Source organism: Vespa mandarinia, chromosome 2 (assembly GCF_050613455.1).
Source record: "Vespa mandarinia isolate Hongniang chromosome 2, ASM5061345v1, whole genome shotgun sequence".
Classification (NCBI taxonomy): Eukaryota; Metazoa; Arthropoda; class Insecta; order Hymenoptera; family Vespidae; genus Vespa; species Vespa mandarinia.
The window spans coordinates 14,465,696-14,485,323 of record NC_140811.1 but is presented as its reverse complement, the minus strand read 5'-3'; the positions used below and the strand labels follow the sequence as shown (position 1 = coordinate 14,485,323).

The following is a 19,628-nucleotide window of genomic DNA, read 5'->3' as shown; positions in this document are numbered from 1 at the left end:
CTAAATCGTATAGATATTCTAGCTCTAGCGAGAGGGGTACTATCCGCGTATTTGTAAATTAATGACGCGAGACCGACAATGCCGAAACGTTTTGCTTTTATACGATCAGTTTAAATAAGTTATTCAATAAAAATGATATCATTGATCTTCAATGGATCCACAATATATGAAGTTTCTTTTTTTCTCTTCTTTTTGTTTTTCTTTTTTTTTTGTCTTTTTTCTTTGCTCTTTCATTTTTTTTTTTTTTTCATTCAAACGGAATGATTTTAAAAAGTCACGTAAATTTCGAAATTTCACTATATTTCGATTATATTTCAATTATGTTAAATAATCGATAGACAAAAGACGATCTATCGATCGTCTATTAAAAAATTTCAATATACAATCATGATTAATATTAGTTAATAGACTGACGTGTAAAACGGTAACGGGGAACGTAATTCTTCCTCGTTCGTATAAAGTCCTGTCTTGGTCGAAAGTTTCAACACCCGAAGAGATTTACGAGGCGGCGAAAGGGAAAGAGAAGGGAGAAGGATAGAGCGAATAAGACGAAGAAGGTAGTATTACTGACTGAAGAAGGACGAGAAGGGAGAAAGAGAAATAGTCGAAACCACAAGGTAAGCATCCCTTCTCTTTCTCTCTCTCTTTTACTCTCCCCCGTCATGGGCGTGCGCCACGGGAACCCATGGAACTTCGTGTAAGATCTCACATAAAGATCGTCGTCTGTATGCAATAATGGGCTGCTTGGACGTCTTGTCGCCCGTATTCCTCGTCGTCTCCGTCGTCTCCGTCGTCGTCGTCGTCGTCGTCTCGACCGTTATGACGAAGTTTGCTTGTTGCAGCTTGCTTCCCCACACGAAACGTGTGAGAACGTATGTATGTGTTTATACGTGGGTGCATTGCCGTATGTACCTTTCAGATTCTTTCTCTTTCTCTCATTTTCTCTCTTCCTTTCTCTCTCTCTCTCTCTCTCTCTCTCTTTCTCACATTCTTTGTCATACGCTTCTACCCATGATACACAATGGCGCGGGAGCAAGGCAAAGCTGCAGGGGGTGCGTTGTAGTCTTTACTCTCTCAATTTGTTCTTTCCGTATTAGGGCGCAATAACCAGACCGAAAGCAGGTCGTCTTCCTTCACGGTAAAGACGATCGATGTCCGTCTACTGTATCTGGTTCATGTATCAAGAGACGTCGAGGTGTCTTTTAAAGGGTCGTCCAATGGTTTATGACTTTTTAAATTATATCCTTAATCTTACGATAATCAAGATTATATCGATATTTCATAAGTTTCGCGAATATATTTAGGATTGGTATAAATTTATAAGAACGAGAAAATTATTGTACAGAGTGTACCTACACTTACTTTAGTTAGCCGTCTTGCACGATGTGAATGTAGAAACATATGTTCTACGAATATATATATATATATATATATATATATATATATATGCACGTAAGTCTATAGAAAAGAATTGCAACGTGACGCTCATTGTGATTCGCGGTGACGCGTATCACGTAAATGACGCTTTTAGGCCGAACGAATGGAAGGCGTCCTACGGCGTTACGAAGTATGTTGACAGAATTGACGCGTAATTGCACGTTACACTTTAATTTCGCTACCCATAATAAAGCCTTGTTACTATACACTGCCTGCGGCACCTCTTCGGTAGTTCTGCGCCGCGAGTGCCTTCCATTCAACGGCACCGACGCAAAATGTTTCAGGAACATTTGCTTGTCTTGCATCTCTCTAGCCCTTAGAAAAAAAAAGAAAAAAAGAAAAAAGAAAAAGAAACGAAAAGAAAAAAAAAGAAAAAGAAGAAGGAAGTAATTTGTTAGTGAAGGTATTTGAATAATGATCATTATCTCGAATATCCGTTTTCGAGAATATTTCATTTCTTCGAATTACCGTCGCAACAATTAATTAGATTAATTATGTTATCGAAGAAAATTAAGATCATCACACGCCTGAACTTATCCTGTATCCGCACGTTCGTTAAATATTGGCTAACTTCCTTCAGAATCAAGGACACCCAACGGTTTTTATGGTTATATTTCAGAATGGAGGACAATGGTCAGTAACACGCTGATGGTGGTGTCCATAGCGATTTCAAGGCGTGTTACTATTGTGTCCTGTCTTAAATGGACCAAACAGAATCGACGGGTGGTCCTTTTTTCTCAAGACCTTTTCCTTCGGTAGGGTCTCCTTAATGTCGTAGCGCACGATGAGTCAAAGAAGAAGACGCCCGCAAAAATCGATCCTTTGCGACGTTCGTAAATGGAATCCCGTTGGGATCCGAAGGGCGTGTAAACGTTCTAACTATCCTAAACTTCTTCTGATTTATTGTAGGCAAGCCAAACGCGAGTAGCTACACGCACGCGACGATCGTTTGCTCGGCGTGTCCAGCCACGCTAACAAATCGATGCCTACCTATACGAGCCACTCGTGTCTCTCTTCTTACATCTTTTCTTGATTTTGTTTCTTTTACTCTCTTTTTTTCTTTTACTTCTTTTCTTCCTTTTTTCTTTTCTTTTTTTTTCATTTTCTTTTTCCACATTTTCCTACCGGCTTTTATAGAGGAAAGAGGATATGGATAGGAATACGAGCTGGTTATGATTTCTATCTCTCCACGGTAGCCCTTGCTCACGCGTGTTACAACGTTACATTCTATCCGTTGCTCTCAACATTTTTCCATTCCGATCCAATTTCAAAGTCATTTCTCATGCTCATAGACGAGAAACGAGTTTAAAGTAAGTACGATAATAACGTTTGAGTATTCCTAATCTTTCTGTTTATTACGATCTTCTCTCTCTCTCTCTCTCTCTCTCTCTCTCTCTCTCTCTCTCTTTCTCTCTTTAATTCGTTCCAATCGGTAGTCTCCAAGTCGAAAAGCAAGGGAATTAAAAGGTAGGGCGAACGTTGCAGCTTCCTGATGGATGGAGTGATAAAAAAGTGAGAACGAATGAAGAGAAGAAGAAAGAAAAAAAAAGTAAGAGAGATAGAGATAGAGAGAGAGAGAGAGCAGAGGGTGGTCGTAATGAAAAAGAGAAGGAAAGAAGCTGTTGAATCGACGAGGACTCTGATCCAAGGCAGACTACAAAGGAGCTTGCCTCGTCATGCCTTGAATAGCTTTGGTAAGGAGGTAGGATTAGCTTAGTTTAAGTTACGAGGGTGGTGCTGGCTCCCCTTCCAGTCTTGAATGGGGCACGTGCTACCATCGTCGTAATCTTTCGACCAAAAGCCAGAAAGACCCTTCTTTCTTTCTTTTTCTTCAGATTCTCCTGCGTTTGTCTGTCTGCCTGTCCTGTACGTATGTATTCGCTAACTTACGGCTCGCGACTAGGATCGCTTCTTCTAACTTCTCGCGTTTCTTTTTACCGACGGTAGTTTGAGAGAAGAACAGCTGCTCGTTGGAAGATCGAATTAGCAGCGACTCTCCCTTCTTAGCGCACGTGCTCGAATGACTTCCTTTCCGGTGATGATCTATTTTGCGATCTATCAGAAAGATCGCTAAATCTTTGATGAGATACGTTCGAACTTTTATACAAGATTATTACATTTAAACAATAATAAATTTTATAGAATTAAATAGATTTACAAAAATTATATAACTTTTTTCGATTGTTTCATAAAGTATAAATGGAGTAAACGTGAACTTTCTTGTTTTTTTTTTTTTATTCTCTTTTTTTTCTTTTTTTTCTTTTTATTTGAAGTCATTCGAACGAGTTGTTCGAAAGTAATGCGTTAGTACATGGTAAAGAAACGGTTGTTAAGCGTGCCAACCCTACGATTGTCTCGACGTCGCCCTATGCTCTTTCTTTTTCTTTCTTTCTCTCTCTCTCTCTCTCTCTCTCTCTCTCTCTTGTAAGGATCGTGCAAAGGAGAGAGAAAAGAAAAAAGAGGTGCTGGCTCGCGTGTCGAGTACGCAAATGCGTGCGCACTACGCATCTGTCTCCTCTCTCAGTTCTAGGGGCCACCACGTACCTACGTATATTTATACACCTACACGTAACTTCTTTTCTGTCACGAATATAGGTTCTTACTAGGAAATAATACCTACGTGTATAGGTGTGTTTCGACGAACGAGTTCGGGCACGCGAGAGGTATACGTGTGGTGATATATGGCGTGTACATAAGGTCGGGAACATCCAGCCACTAGTTGCTATGCTACCGGTATACCAAGCTCGTGGTTCCGCCGATATCGTCGTCTATGGTGAATTTCTATGCGGCGGTGAGTCTGTTACTAGACGCTATCGCAACTCCTTCTCTTCCTTTTATACAAGCGACGACGTACTGCAAACGCGGATTCTTTGAAGTGAACCTCCCCGTCGATGGATCACTTTCTATTTTCTTCTTTTTTTCTTCTTCCTCTACTTCTACTTCTTCTTCTACTTCTTCTTCTACTTCATTCTTCTTCTTCTTCTTCTTCTTCTTCTTCTTCTTCCTCTTCTTCTTCTTCTTCTTCTTCTCGAGACAAGTGCCCGAGTCTTTGGAAGAATTCATTGCCATCCATCGGGCAAATTTCAATCGTCTTATTTACATCCGCATTGTCAATAACGAACGAATAGAAAAAAACTAATCGAAATAAAATGGATACCATAGTTCATCTAATCTTTCTCTAACTGGGCCAAGAAAATTTATCTAATCGTACGACGTATCTTTTTTTACTCTACGTGATCGGACGACGAATATCCAGGAACCAGTATCACTGAGTTGGTATCTGCACATGTTAAAATTGAAAACCGTATGCTTTGTGCTCGTGCAGTAGCGTTTCAATGAACGGCTCGGAACAGACGATTATAGAGGTTGTGCATAAAACGATATAACGAATGCAAGGGACCGGTACATTGGCTACTATTTGCTATGCAATCGGAATATCCAACTGGGGTTAGAGTGTTACCGAGCGAAGCGAGGTCAAGAATTTCTTTGGGCCAGCTACGGGAGAGTGAGTAACCGACTTGTGAAAACGTTTTTCTACTTGTTATATTCTAACCGTACTCGCGCAGATCAAATATTCCTGTATTGTCCGACTGTTTTATCGAATCGATGGATCATCGAATATAATTATGGAAAAAAGTCGGGAAGGATAGTAATGTCAGAGTTGAAAAGTTTCGGGAGAAAGCGTCTACCTTATTTTATCCTATTACGGAGAAGAATTTTCACCGATTTCAAGCTCGATCCTGACAATAAAATATGAAAATTTATATCATCTCCTCTTAGACGCTCGACTATACGTATAATCGTAAAAGTAAACGTATGTATGAAGGTATATCAAGAAAGCAGACAGCTCGCTCGAGTTCGTTTCTTAGGACGTTTGAGTGCACGCAATGCGTTACGTAAGAAGGTGACTGAATCACTTGCGTGTGAATTATGAAAGTACTATTATTATGCGTTTCTCGTATCACTCCTATCTCCTTTGTGCTGCCATTATCTCACCTCTCGATTTTTTCTATTCCGCATACTCGCCCGTGATTTACACAGTTGCTCTTTCTCGACGTACCAACGGAGAACGGGCGAGAGAAAGAGAGAAAAAGAGAGAGAGAGAGAGAAAGAGAGAGAGAGAGAAAGAGAGAGAGAGAGAGAAAGAGAGAGAGAGAGAGAGCTAGGAAACTCGATCGTTCCCGATCAGTCCACTATACCCTTCTCCTACGGAGATGCTCTCCTTCCTCGCGAAATCGCTCGTATTTTATCCCCACTGTGATACACGCGTTCTCCTAACGCCACGTTAATACGACTTTACGAGGAGCTTAAACGGTAGTTCAATGCCGTTCGAAGCTTCGTATGATCATCGATTCGTACCCCCCAAGTTCTGGCTTTTACCATCGATTACGCTAGACGATATCAATTATCGTTTGGCGATCCTATCGTTTTACTTTATCGTTATTCGTTAAGGGAGCAAACTTTCCTTTCAACGTATACTTATATGTTCTTATCTATGTATAAGTAATTTTCTTGCTACGCACTATAAATAAATATACATATATACATATATACATATAAATATATATATATATAAATATGTATGTATGTATGTATGTATGTATGTATGTATGTATGTATGTATGTATGTATGTATGTATGTATGTATGTATGTATGTATGTATGTATGTATGTATGTATGTATGTATGTATGTATGTATGTATGTATGTATTTCGATGAACCATGATGCACAGAGAGAACATTCGAAAGTTATACCCCGAGTGAATGTATTTCGAGAGAGAGTGGATATATCGTAAAGTTAACGGTCTTATCTATGCTCGACAGCTTTACGCCGATTCGTCGTTCGCCGAAGTGTACGCGCACGAGCCATGTCGTTGAGAAATGGAATAGAACAAAGCGTGATTTAATTGTCAACGGTGGAAAGGTTAATAAATACAGCGATGGAGAGCGAGATAGATCGTTCCTACGAGACTCCAATGCCCGTGGTAAACGATTCTCGATAAGCGAGGACAACCGTTTCTCTTAATGATGTCTTCACTCGTTAAATCGACATTGCGCCCCCTTACTTAAAGCAATTAGCGCTCTAACTTTCACGGATATCTCGAATACATAAGCGTACATACTTAACGTCATTTATGCGTCGAGTTATGCGCGATGAACGACGTTCGTTTAAACATTTTTATCCTTTTTTCTTCTGTTTTTTTCCTTTTTTTTCTTTTTTTTTTTTTCTTCTTTTAATCTTGTTCTTCTACAAATGAGCTTTTCATGCATTGAAATTTTTCCTACGAAATTTCTCTTCGCTACGTGTGTCAACGGTAAATTGAGTATTAATAAATTCGCCTTTAATATCTCTCGTTAAACGAGAACTTTATAAAAGATTTCTATTATTTAGATTGACGTTATGGAACGAACGATGATCGTTACGTATTATTAATTGATTCGAAGAAGTTTATTAAAAAAAAAAAAAACTTGGAAAGATACTCACCTTCTGCGCAGACGGCAGCGTGATCTTACTAGTCGACGGTCGTTCAATCGTGGCGACGAACGAAGTATCATAAATAACGCCAAGTTACAATTTCCGTAATCTTTTTCACAAGATTCCTTCATATAATTGGATTTTCATTGTCGAGATTTAAGGTAATATATCTGTCACAAAGTTTAATCCACTGTGTTTTCACGTTCGTCGACATATTAAAGAACGAATAAAACACTCAAGGTAAATAAGTTTAATATAAACAGTTCACAAGGTCAGAGTTTAAACTTTCAAGAAATTGTCACTGGATCGATATCGACTGGATCTAGATTGAAAAAAATCCAAAAGTAACTTCGTTATAAACGTCGGAAATACATATTTCCGATTAGTAGTAGTAACTCGTAGCGTGTCGCGAGCACGTGGTGGATGATATCATCGAGCGGATCGTCGACTTTCGCGCCGAAACTCCTTCGGCGAAAACGAGTGACTCCTTCGACGGTGAGCAGAAAACGGAAGCAAGCACGGCAGCAACAGGTGTGAGTACGTTCCGAGAGAGAGAGAGAGAGAGAGAGAGAGAGAGAGAGAGAGAATGAAAGATATATGTATTGGTTGTGTGTTGTATCAATGCGAGACGTTCTTCCAAGGGAAGAAAAAGAAGAAGAAGGAGTGAGTGAAAGAGTGAGAGAGAGAGAGAGAGAAAGAGAAAGAGGGAGATAGATAGAGAGAAAGAGAGAGAGAGAGAGAGAGAGAGAGAGAGAGAGAGAGAGAGAAAGACGCGAAAACGTTCGTAGGAGGAAGCTTGTCCAAAGGAGGAAGAGACGAAGAAGAGTAGGAAAAAAAGAGTAATAAGAAGGAAAAGAGAGAAAAAAAAAGGAGAAAAGGATACTTGGTCGATGATGGTGTAACACCGCGCGTAGTAGCGGACAGTCGGCGACTAAGGCCCCGAGGAGAGTCACCTCTCTCTCCTTCGTCTCTTCTCTCGTGTCCTCTCTTCCGAAGCTGCTCTTCGTCCCTCTCTCTCTCTCTCTCTCTCTCTCTCTTTTTCTTTCTTTCTCTCTCTCTCTGTTTCTGGTCGTGCGAAGCACACGCGTGCGTGCGTGAATGCGTGCGTGAGTGCACCTCCTGCACGTACACCTCGTGCTCCCTCTCCCTCTTCTACCCCCTCCATCCACCCTCGACGCGTCGGTAGCTCCCTCTTTCTCTTCTTCATTCAACGAAGTTTCTCTTCTTTCTCTCTCGTACCATCGCTGCTGCTGCAACCGGCCGCCACCGCACTCGACACTCACGTACACAGTTACATATATATATATATATATATATATATATGTATATACATACATACATATATAAATATACGCATACACAGTTACTATTGGACGAGGGAGCGTGGATATTGGTCGGTACGTCTTTTTCCCTTTGAGGATAGTATTAGTGCGAGAGGGAGCAAGAGAGCGAGCGAGCGCGCGCGCACTCGACCCGTGGCTTAGCGCGGTAGGAGGAGTGGGAGGTGGGACACGCGACACGAGGCCCCATGGGAGGGGGGAGAACGCGTTGGACGGAGAGGGGATGACCTCCCCTCGTTTCTCTCTCCCTCTCTCTCTTTCTCTCATTTTCTCTCTCTCTCCTTCTTTCTCTCTCTTTCATTTTCTGTCTCCTTTTCTCTCATTTTCTCTCTCCCTCTCCCTCTCCCTCTCTCTCTCTCTCTCTCTCTCTCTGTCTATCTATCTATCTCTTTCCTTTTTTCTCTTTCTCTCTCAATTTTTCTCTCTCACTCACTCGTTCGTTCCGTCGTTATTTCAGAATCCTGCTTCCCCGATTAATTCACCTTGTTCCGAAAGTAGTTACGCGGGAAATTCACTGTCAGAGAGAAAAAGAGAGAACTCAGGTAAGCTCTAGCGTGGTAGATTTTAATTATAAATCTCTATAAGTAATATTTCATACGTATAGAAAATAAGAAACTTCTGGATTGCATATGTTTCATTATTATTAACGATTATTATTAACGTTGTTTCTCCTTTTAAATAGATATTTTGTTTTGTTTTGTTTTGTTTTTTTTTTTGTTTTAAGGAGAGAAAAAATGACAGGGTTCTAATATGTGTGCCATCGTGAACTTATCAGTTCAAAAGCTGCGACTTGACGAACATTGCGTATTCTCAGATCGAGTCGATAATTCATGTGAAGATGACAAGATCTAAGCTCATCGGTTCGGTTCGTGCCCGCATGATCGATCGTGCGATCGTTGACAAAAAAAAAGTGGAAAAGAAAGAGAGAGAGAGGGAGAGAGAGAAAAAGAGTAAAGAAAGAACACGTAAGTTGTACGTGCTCGTTCGTTCATGCTTGTCACTGGTTCTGTACGCGGTTGAGTACTACGCGTGATTTAAGCTGAACTACGTCGCAAAATTCAACCCCCTGAACGAAGGGAGAACTAAAAAGAAAAAAAGAAAGAGAGAAGGAGAGAAAGAGAGAGAGAGAGAGAGAGAGAGAGAGAATGTGAGAGTGAGAGTTCTCTCCTCCCTCTTGGTTCCCACGCCGTGATTCCATCACCTCCTCCTCCTCCTGAACGACTCACTGCTCTCCCCAATGGACTCCTCCCATTCGAAAGCAACCCCCCTTTCGATGAGAGAGAAACGGTAACATCCCTCTTCCCTTTCTCTTTTTCTCTTTCATACTCTTTCTATCGCTCTTTCTACGTTCTGACTCGTCACGTACGTAAACCCCCGGTGGTAGTATAAGTACGAAAGGGAAGTTAGAATTTATTCCCTACCGTGTGTTTCTTTTTGAGAACGATAAAGGAAGAATGGTTTCTATGTGTTATTTTACGTATAGTTATACAGGTATACGAAAGGACATTCCGATTGTCGTACCCCTAGCACGTTATTTTATTTTTGATTATAACATTTTTATACATCGTAACTTTTTAACCTTTCATGAAGAACACTCGTAATTTAATATACCTTTTCATTTGTAATTTAATCCCTTCGTATATATTGGTACGCGCGACAAACCGCAAATAACACGAAAGGAAGCATGTTTACTTTCGATCCTTCAAATAATCCTTCTTTTTCTCTATCCTTACCTCTTCCATTATCCGGATCACGTTTTGTAATATTAAACGGACGTTTTTCGAATGCTCACGGATAACAAGTTATCGGTGTAACGCTAGGAGGATTAATTTGCATGACCGATAGGTATGATCATCGAACACGAGTTGTAGAATCCAAAATGCGAGCTTGAGAAAAATTGGTAGGAGGAAGATTTAAAGTGCGAGACAGAAGATAGATAGATAAGAGAGAGAGGAAGGGTGAGGGAGGGAGAGAGAGAGAGAGAGAGAGAGAGAGAGGTAGAGGAAAAGAAAGAGAAAGAGAAAGAAAAAAAAATATTATACATTATATTGAGTTGATCGAAGCTGGGCGTGAGCGCGCTGTCAGGCTCGGCCGAGCAGCGATGTTTTAATTAATGTATCGATAGTGGCCAGGGCAGCAGTATATCGAGCTTCGTCCCTGTCGATATATCGAGAGCCCACGCACAAGTCCTTCGATAATAATTAGGAGGACCGTATAAAGCAGACTGTCTCCTAAAGGAGAAAAAGAGAAAGAGAGAGAGAGAGAGAGAGAGAGAGAAAAAAGACGACGGGAAGATTTCCTTCGAAACGAAAAACGAAGAGACGAGATGAACAACATTCTCCTCCTTTTCATTTGCCTTTTCTCTCTCTCTCTCTCTCTCTCTCTCTCTCTCTTTCTTTCTTCTCTTTATTTAAATCCCTACTCAGATCTCGATTACTTATACCTACGTAAATATAATATGTTAATCACTGGTATATTACGGGTGGTAATTGATTCGGAGGATACCACCAGGCTCCGTCTTAACGATTTCTTTCCTTCTTTCCTTTCTTCATTCATTCATTCATTCATTCATTCCTTCCTTCTTCCTCTTTTTCATCTTGTCGTGTACGCCGATGATATTTCTTTTTTATTTGTTCTTTCTATTTTTTGTTTGTTTGTTTATTTGTTTTTTTTTTTTCTTTTAGAAAAACGAGGGATTCGATTTCTTGGCATACAGGTAGGACTTTTATTTTGGAGGATCCACGTCGTTCTCGGCACCACGTCGCCGTCGCCGTCGTCGTCGAAGTCGTCGTTGTCGTTGTCGTCGTTGTCGTTGTCGTGGTCGTGCTCGTCGAGCAACCTGTTCGATTACCATATATCTTGGAAGGAAAGGCGACAATGGCGTGGTGCGCGAGACTACTTTCGCAGATCGCCATTCCGTGATTATACGTCACGACGTACGTATAATCGGCGAGAGGTGCGAACCGGTTTGATATTGGTTCGAATGTTTCCTCTTTTTTCTCTTTTTCTTTGTGTCACGGTTACTCCGGCACAATTCTTGCGTTAAATGACGGATGATCGCGGTCCGCGAACGTCTCTCTTACGTAAGTCTCTCTTCCGATGATAGTTTCGAGATCGGTGAAATAATGTACATATACATATATGTAGATATATGTGTACGTTGGTATGCGTGTTTATGTTTATATCGAAAGATTCGATCGGGTGACTTGAAACGTCCTCGAGAAAGACACTCGCATGAAAAGGAAAAAAGTCGTGGTGGCATCGAAGCGAATATTTCTCGAACGATTTATAAATAAGCCACGATAACGTGGTATTATCGTTATTTGCTTTGGATATTCGTGTGGGCGTCTGGCTTGTTCATTCATTGACCGCGGACTTTTTGAAATCGTCTTCGTCTCGATATCGTCCGTATAAAAACCATATTTTCTTTTAACAACATACATATACATACGTAGCTATAACACGTTATACGTATATGTGTGTATGTCTATCTTCGAACTTGTTATTTTTTCTTTCCTCGATAACATTTACGTAATGATAAACGTTCTCTTCGATGCCACGATGAAAATGTAATCGTTCAGTTCGATCATAAAGATTTGCCTTTGTTAATCGTCGTACGTTCTTTCAGATAATTTATTGGACCTTGTCAAAGCACGCAGTGCTTTCGTCACGTTTTCTTTTCCAAGTGAGCCACCCACTTTGGCGGAGGGAACGAGAACATCGACAATTGATCGCAATTGATCCCATCGCCATGGCCAATGCGACAATCTCCGACCGGCAATCCGTTTGCCACGCGAAACGTTTCAACGCGTAGTATCGTCTCGCCTTGAAAATTTATTCGAGTATTTCCAATCGACGAATTGATTTAATCTATAAGTAAGATACTTTGGAGAAAAGACTTTGGAGAAAATTTCCAGATATATACTAATATATAGGTAGTAGTTTTTAATTAATATTTTGTATTTATTTTGATGATCTCCATTTAAGCCGATCGTATTTGATCATATAAATACGAATAAGTATCTCGAGTTTCTTTCTTTTCGGATTTTTTTCTTTTCTTTTATATTATTATTATTATTATTATTATTATTTTTTTTTTCTAGACGATTCTTACGTTCGTATCTCTTTTCAAGGCGTCTTTTTTACAGCTTACACCGATAAACAAGCTTACGAGATTTTCGGCGACTGGAATATTTTTCACACTACGTTCTGTGATTACATTCACACACGATTGAGCGTATCGTGCGTGGGCGTAACGCTAATGAAAGATAAGAGATAGTATATTTAGAGCTGCTTTCACACTAACACAGAAGCAATAGTATTGCGATATCAGTAAGCGGAAAGTGGTATGCGAAAAGTAATTATTCTCGACACTCATTGATATTTCAATTTATTTAATTAAGAAATTTAAATATTTTTGTACGTTTATTTGTCAAGAAAATTATTGAAATATTGTACGATTAATTTTTAGAATATCGTTTTTCATTCCTACCGTAATAAAGCAAGCAAACGTTCGAAGTTTCTTTTAAATAAGGGGGTCTACCAACTTTAAATTCGATAATGAATGTAATCAACAGAAATAACATAGAATCTTTCTTGGTCTCGGTTGGCTTGAGATATAAGTCCAGGTACCTATATATTCTCTGACCACAGAATGACTAATAATTAGACTTTGAGGGGAACCTTTTTGCAAGAAGGAAGAGAACAAAATTCCGTTTGTTGACCTATGCCCGTCGCAAACTTTTGAATCCAAATTCCTTTACGACGATGTACAAGTAAGAAGCAGTAAAGTTCGTTACTTCCTCAGTTAATTAACTAACGCGTCACGAAGAGTTGAGTACAGACATACTAACATATACATCCATACAAATATATATGTACACCGGTAACTGAGAGGATCGAAGATGAGAAAGAGAAAAGTCTGAAAGCGGGCCTCCTACGGACCCCGATGATAGCAATTAAATTAAAGCGAGATCTCGCCCCGGCGATAGACCTACAATTAATCAGCGTCGTGACAATTGGACGTTTCATTAACGGCTACGGCCGAGTGAAAGAGAGAAAGAGAGAGAAACAGGATAAGGCGCGTCAAGGAGCCCAAGTGAAAATCTCGCGCGAATCCGGACCCACCTGAAGCGCAAGAGCATCAGAAAATTAATCGACCGTCCCATTAGTATTCCAATCTTTTTCGGCATACTTTGTAACATATTCGCGAGCTCGAGATATAAGTAGTTATAGCTGTAGTTAGGTACGTCATTTTGCGAAACGAGATATCTCTCTCTCTTTCTCTCTCTCTTTCTCTCTCTCTCTCTCCCTCTTTTTTTATTCCTTCGATAAAAATAAAATATCGAAAGGTGGGTTTCAAATTCGAAAGGTGGATTTACTTGATATTTACGTACATAGGTGTGTGGTCGAGTCTCGTCGGTTCATTGATAATGATCGATGTTTCGGACTATCTATTGCCAGATGTTTTCGGGGACTTTGGGTCGCAAAGTCTCTTATTGAATTCGATAGACGTCTGGCTCATCTGCTAGTCAAAATAGGTCCTTGACTGTGTCTTGACTTTGTCCATGAAAGTTTACTTATCTAGAACAGAAATGGAAATATAGAAATGTTTACTCTTTCATTTTATTTCTGTCATTTGAAGAAAATTCAGATCTCAACATTTTCTCATAAACGATTAAAAAAAGAGAGAGAGAGAGAGATAGAGATAGATAGATAGATAGATAGAGAGAGAGAGAGAGAGAGAGAGATCGTGAAAGGGAACATAAATTAAAGTCGAGTATCGTAACGTAGGGTTGGAAAAAGTAGTGGTATTCGATATATATATCACCTATACGATGAAAAGAAGAAAAATCGAAGGGCGATCTATCGGTAAGGCTAGAACGAGATCGACTTAAGCCTTAGCTGTGTCTCGTCGTCGATCCCAGGAGCAATTAAGCCTTTTCAGATTGCGGTAACGCGGAGGCCGCGTTGCAACTTAATACTCACGTGCACGGGGCACTTCACCTCGTGCCTTTTCTTTCAGCACGGTAAACGGTTTGTCGATCTTGATGGATCGATCGATCACCGGTGCTCGAGCAACGTTCGACTCGGTTGCCTTCTCATGCTTTTCGTTTTCTAGTCGCGTCAACGGCGATTTCGACGATGTAAAACCACCGTTCGACGAAGTACGTACGACGAACGAGAGAAAGAGTGAAAGAAGGGACGGTAGAGAAGGAGGAGGAGGAGGAGGAGGAGAAGGAAAAATAGGAGGAGGAGGAGGAGGAGGAGGAGGAGGAGTGGGAGGCAATTGCAAAGGCGGCTTACGCGACGCTGCTTCGAATTTACATTGCTTACGGAAATCAAACTGCGTCGATCGCTAACGCCGAATAAATGAATATAGATTTGCAAACGGTACGAGTGCAACTTCTATGTATCTTTAACTGGGACCTACATTCGCATAGCAACACGTCCCTCCGTATCCTTTTTACTTATCGTTTTCTAAACTATTTTCATTGTCTCTCACAGAAAGTCGGATAAAAATTCGTATCAACAGATTCGATCAATTTATAGAAATATTCTCCGTTAAGAAATATTATCCTTTTATTATGGATGCTGAATTTAATCATTCATACGTGACAGTGCGTTGTGATTCATCGTTTAATACCAAAGATCATGACTTGAGAAAATCATGATATCTTAGAAAATAAGTATCGCTATAATTTATATAATTATACTTGATTGCTCTTTCAGATACGTTTTTATATTATTTCCTCCGCCCCCTCCTCTCTCCACTTAACCCCTAATCCCTAAGAAAGACTCTTCTCAGAATTGACGTCTAGGTGTTCGTAGGTTTTGGGTCAGGAGGAACGATCGGACCCGAGAGAAAAGAAATGCGAGAGGAGAAAGAGAGATATCGATGCATAAAGAAAGACTGCGGATCGGGTCCTCGGGATTCTGCATAATTCATTTGGCCGTCCGCCGAATGCATATTACCTCAGGATATCTGGTCGAGCGAAGAAGCGGGATCAGGATGCAAGGACCTCCGCTCTGAATATGAGACCGAATCGCCGAATCGTCTGGAGATCGTTTGGAATCGATAAACGTCCGTCGTCGTCGTTGTCGGCGTTGTTCGATTAGGATCCAGATCCTTGATCTAGTAAGAACGATTTGGATAGAAGCCTAGAGAAAAAGAGAGAGAGAGAGAGAGAGAGAGAGAGAGAGAGAGAGAGAAATAGCTAACGTTATTAAAGTATATTAACAAGTTTAAACAGTTATTTTTACATATGATAAGAAATATCATATAAATATGTCATTTTATTAATAAATATATTTTTGTCGAGTCGAGCGAATAATTTCCGTCAGAATATATAGGATGAAAAATTTTAAATCAGTTGAAAATTCGATTCGTCCATCGAATCTATTTTTGTATACTCTCAAATTTTCATTAAATCGACAGTTACCTGTCTATCGATTTTTTCCGGAAGCGAGAGTCTCTTTCTATGGTATCTTACCGTGTTAGTAATAGGAAGGTGCTCTCTGTTGGCTCCTACGAGCCGGTCCTTCTTCTTCTCGTCTTTCTTCTTCCCTCGTACACTTTGCCTTAGGCACCCCAGGCGAACCGGAATCAAGTTCAATTGTCTCGCGATGGCTTTTGGACGCGTGAGAAATCGCAAGCAGCTGTTTCTGGCCGCTCCTTGCACGGCAGTGACGTCACGTCACGTTTACTTGTCGTTTATTTGCCGTCGAGAAGAGGAGGAGAAGGTGGAAAATACATATGTGCTAAAGGAAGAGAAAAAGAAAGAAAGAGAGAGAGAGAGAGAGAGAGAGAGAGAGAGAGAGAGAGAGTGCGATTGTGCGTTAGTTGGGCATGCAAATTAGAGACGTCCACGTCTCGAAAGGGTCCTACTAGTAGAGAGGAAAGGGTTTGACCCTGAGGGTCCTAATATAGTAGCTCTACGTTTTGCACCCTCGTATGAAGAAAAGAAAGTTCCTCGATATCCTCTTTCGAAAATCCCTCTACTCTTTATTTCACTCCTTTCCCACGACCGCCCTCGGCCCGTACCACCATGAGTCTTTTGCATTTCTCTACATCTTTAATTACTTGTTTTCTAAACGTCGTTATTGCGAAGCAATACGATTATGAGGCCGTGAATCGAAGGGATAATTACAACTCATTGCAACACGTGTGTTCGCTCACGATTCGATACGATTAACATTTCATAAAACGTACAGACGTATGTATATTGATATTATACACTAGCACATTCTTCGTATTAAATTAATTTCTCGTTTGTACTATACGCGTAGTAGGCACGACGCGAACACTCTGAGTGGTATTTAATTGTAAAACAAAGAAAAAACAAAAAAAAAAAAAAAAAAATAAAGAAAAAGGAGAAGAAGAAGGAGAAGAAGAAGAAGTTGAAGAAGAAAGGAAAAAAGAAAATAAAAGAAGAGATCATTTGCATGGTTCGCCAACGAATGTAATGTCAGAATGGCCGAGTAAAAACGAATGCGATCTGTTGTTTTACAGGAGCTATCGTCGTTTGGCGTCGTCGTCTTCGTGACGTTTTGAATTGCAGATAATCGAACTCGATCGAATAGGACGATAATCGTCCGACGCTTAGACATGCAGTGACTTATCTTTTAGAGTTGACTCTCCTCGGATACCTTTCCTCGTGCAACGAGAACCCGTCAGGATCGATAAGGATCGCGGGATGAGTCAGAATGCTCTGACCTCCGACGATCGAAAGTCTGCCAAATACGTTTTTGTTAGCCGTAAGATTGAAATATTAGTTACGATTCTTTATCTCCTACTCTAGAATGTCTCTGACATCAATCTTGAAAAATACGACGTAGGTTGGGTGACCGATCATTTTTCTGACAAACTTTTCATTTATCTTTCTTTTTGTTTCTTTTCTCTCTTTTTTTCTTTTTTTCTTCCTTTTTACTTTTATTCAAAGATTTTATCCGATTTCAATGTGTCCTTCTTTTTTTTCTTTTTTTTTTAATTAAACATCAATACATTATTTACTGGTGTACGTATTTTAAACGGATTTTTTTTTTTAAGCATTGAAATTTTGTTTGTAAGGAGATTAGCGAGGATCGCGAATCTTATAAGGTTGAATGTTAGGGTGGGATAGACGTACGAGCTCCCACGTTGACGTTAGCTATACCTCCAGGTGGTAACTGGCTCTCTTTATCCAGTCGTTGGCATCCCCTAACATTCTTCCCCTTCTTCTTGCAAGCCGAAGAAGTCTCCTCCATTGTAAGGCGGGAGTTATTAACGAGGGGGAAAAGCTAGAAACATGCGTCCTTCTCTTCTGTGGGAATCACGCAAGCTGCGCAGGCGCACCTTAAAGCGGGCCACCTTACTTCTTCCCGCCAAAGAGAGACACCGGTATTGAGACCCTTTACGTCATGCTTACCCGTTATACACTTGCGGTTACGTCATCGTACCGATCTACGAACAATAGGAAGAACTTGGTACCAGGTGTAGACGGGCTACGAGGGAGTACTTTCCCGCCAAAATTTTGACAGTTCGACTTAAACCTCGTGTACGCGTTTATTTATTTATTTTTTCTTTTTTACTCTATACTAAACGTTCTAGCAGACCGGTTTGGTAGGTATATTTATATATTTGGTAGGTATATTTACAGAGAAAATTGAAATTATACAGCAATGATTTTATTCAGGATAAATTATTTTTCTGTTTTTTTTTTTCTTTTTTTTTGCTATGTACTTTACTATTTGTTAAACAACAATGTTAAGAATTGTTGAGATATCTATCGTATCGAATCAATGTTGGATTATCTGAATTTGCAAATTACGAGATAAATATAGTCTTTTTGGATTGCTACGAGCAAAGAAGGGTGTCGAATGAAATTTACAACGAGATGAGAGAAAGAAAGAGAGAGAGAGAGAGAGAGAGAGAGAGAGAGAGTCGTAGTAGTAGTAGTATTGTCAAGGAACGTCGTTGAACATGCACTCCCACATGGGGTGTGTAATAGTCCTTCTCCTTCCCCTCTTTTCCTTTTCTCTCTATAAAAACTTTCTCAAGAAGAGGGTGAAGATGTGTGGGAATGTGTGCAAGCTGCAATGATCGTCGCGAAATAAACAAACGTACGACATACGAAAGAAAGGTGTGCGTATTTTTTTTTTTCTTTCTTTCTTTTTCACGCTGACACACCCTCGTTATTATTGACGTGAGATACGCCATTACTACGCTGTCTTACGATTCTTCGTAATGGAGGAATGGAATTTATCAGGGAATACAGTTTATACCCTACCGTTTTACTTCTAATCACATTTGAGATTCCAATGGATTTTCCGAACACCTGGATTGTACCTTTCATTGTATATTGGGGTCTATGACATCGGTCTAATGATCACCCTCGTAAAAATTTCATATAAAGAATTTCTCTAAGTTTATTCAATGATTTGATTAGATTTGCTTTAAGTTAAAAAGGAAAAAAAAAATTAAAGAATAGTTTAATTTCTTTTTGTAATATTCAAACATTTTTATTATTGATTCTACGTAAATATGAAAATTTTGTTGAACGATCGAAAACGACCTTTTCCCTCGGCGTATATAATACGTAAACGATCATTAGAATCATCCACGGTAAGAGAGAATGTTATAAAATTTCCATAAAATTTCGAGGTAATCGATATCCTCTTTATACTTGAAATGTATACTTCGGAGGAAGGAACAGTCAAGAATTATCGTCGCGATTCACGAAGGTAATGTTAATTGCGAGCTATCGAGACCCTCTACGATGGTATAACTTCAGTGAACCAGATTTCGCATTACATTAACGACCAAGAGAAAAAGACACAGCGGTTGTACTTAGCATCTTAGCGTGGGCAGCGAAAATCGCTACGTACAATGGCCTCTCTTACCCATCTTATACTCTTTCTTTCTCTCTCTCTCTCTCTCTCTGTCGTTCTCTCTCTTTCTTTATTTTTGAATCTCGCGACTAAAAAGAGAAAGAAAGAAACGTCACGAGCAAAGATGTTTTGAGCGTCGTGTCGGCAACACCATTGTTCTAGTAAGAGCCGCCATTACTTGAACATTACGACGTGGTAACGTAGCTCGTTACAAAGAGAGTTACACTCGTCCGAGCTCGAATCAACGATCTTACGAAAAATTATGAGGATATTAAAGGTGAGGTTATTTTCACATAGAAAGAGAAAGAGAAAGAGAGAGAGAGAGAGAGATATCTCGCTAAAAGAATTTTTCTAACTAGCCAATCTTCACGAAGTCCGAAAAAAGAGAAAGGAGAATCTTAGAATCCGTCCGTCTATACAAGGTAATTGTTCTTCTTCATTTTTTTTATTTTTTTATTTTTTTTATTCTCTCCCTTCGCCCACGCTCGCAGACTCACTCACACCA

At 39.9% G+C, this 19,628-nt stretch overlaps 1 protein-coding gene across 2 annotated transcripts in view; it reads right to left on the bottom strand.

Moving 5' to 3' along the window:
- The window catches only part of klu (zinc finger protein klumpfuss), a 64,930-nt gene extending 51,258 nt beyond the window's left edge, over positions 1 to 13,672 (bottom strand). Inside the window, exon 1 of one of the 2 annotated variants that reach the window (XM_085665038.1) lies at positions 13,651 to 13,672. The gene's annotated coding sequence lies outside the window, so the exon portion shown is untranslated. Of the gene's footprint in view, positions 1 to 6,923; positions 7,443 to 13,650 lie in introns of those variants that run through there. The other variant, XM_035862161.2, reaches the window with a different exon arrangement.
- Between the last annotated feature and the right edge of the window lie 5,956 nt (positions 13,673 to 19,628).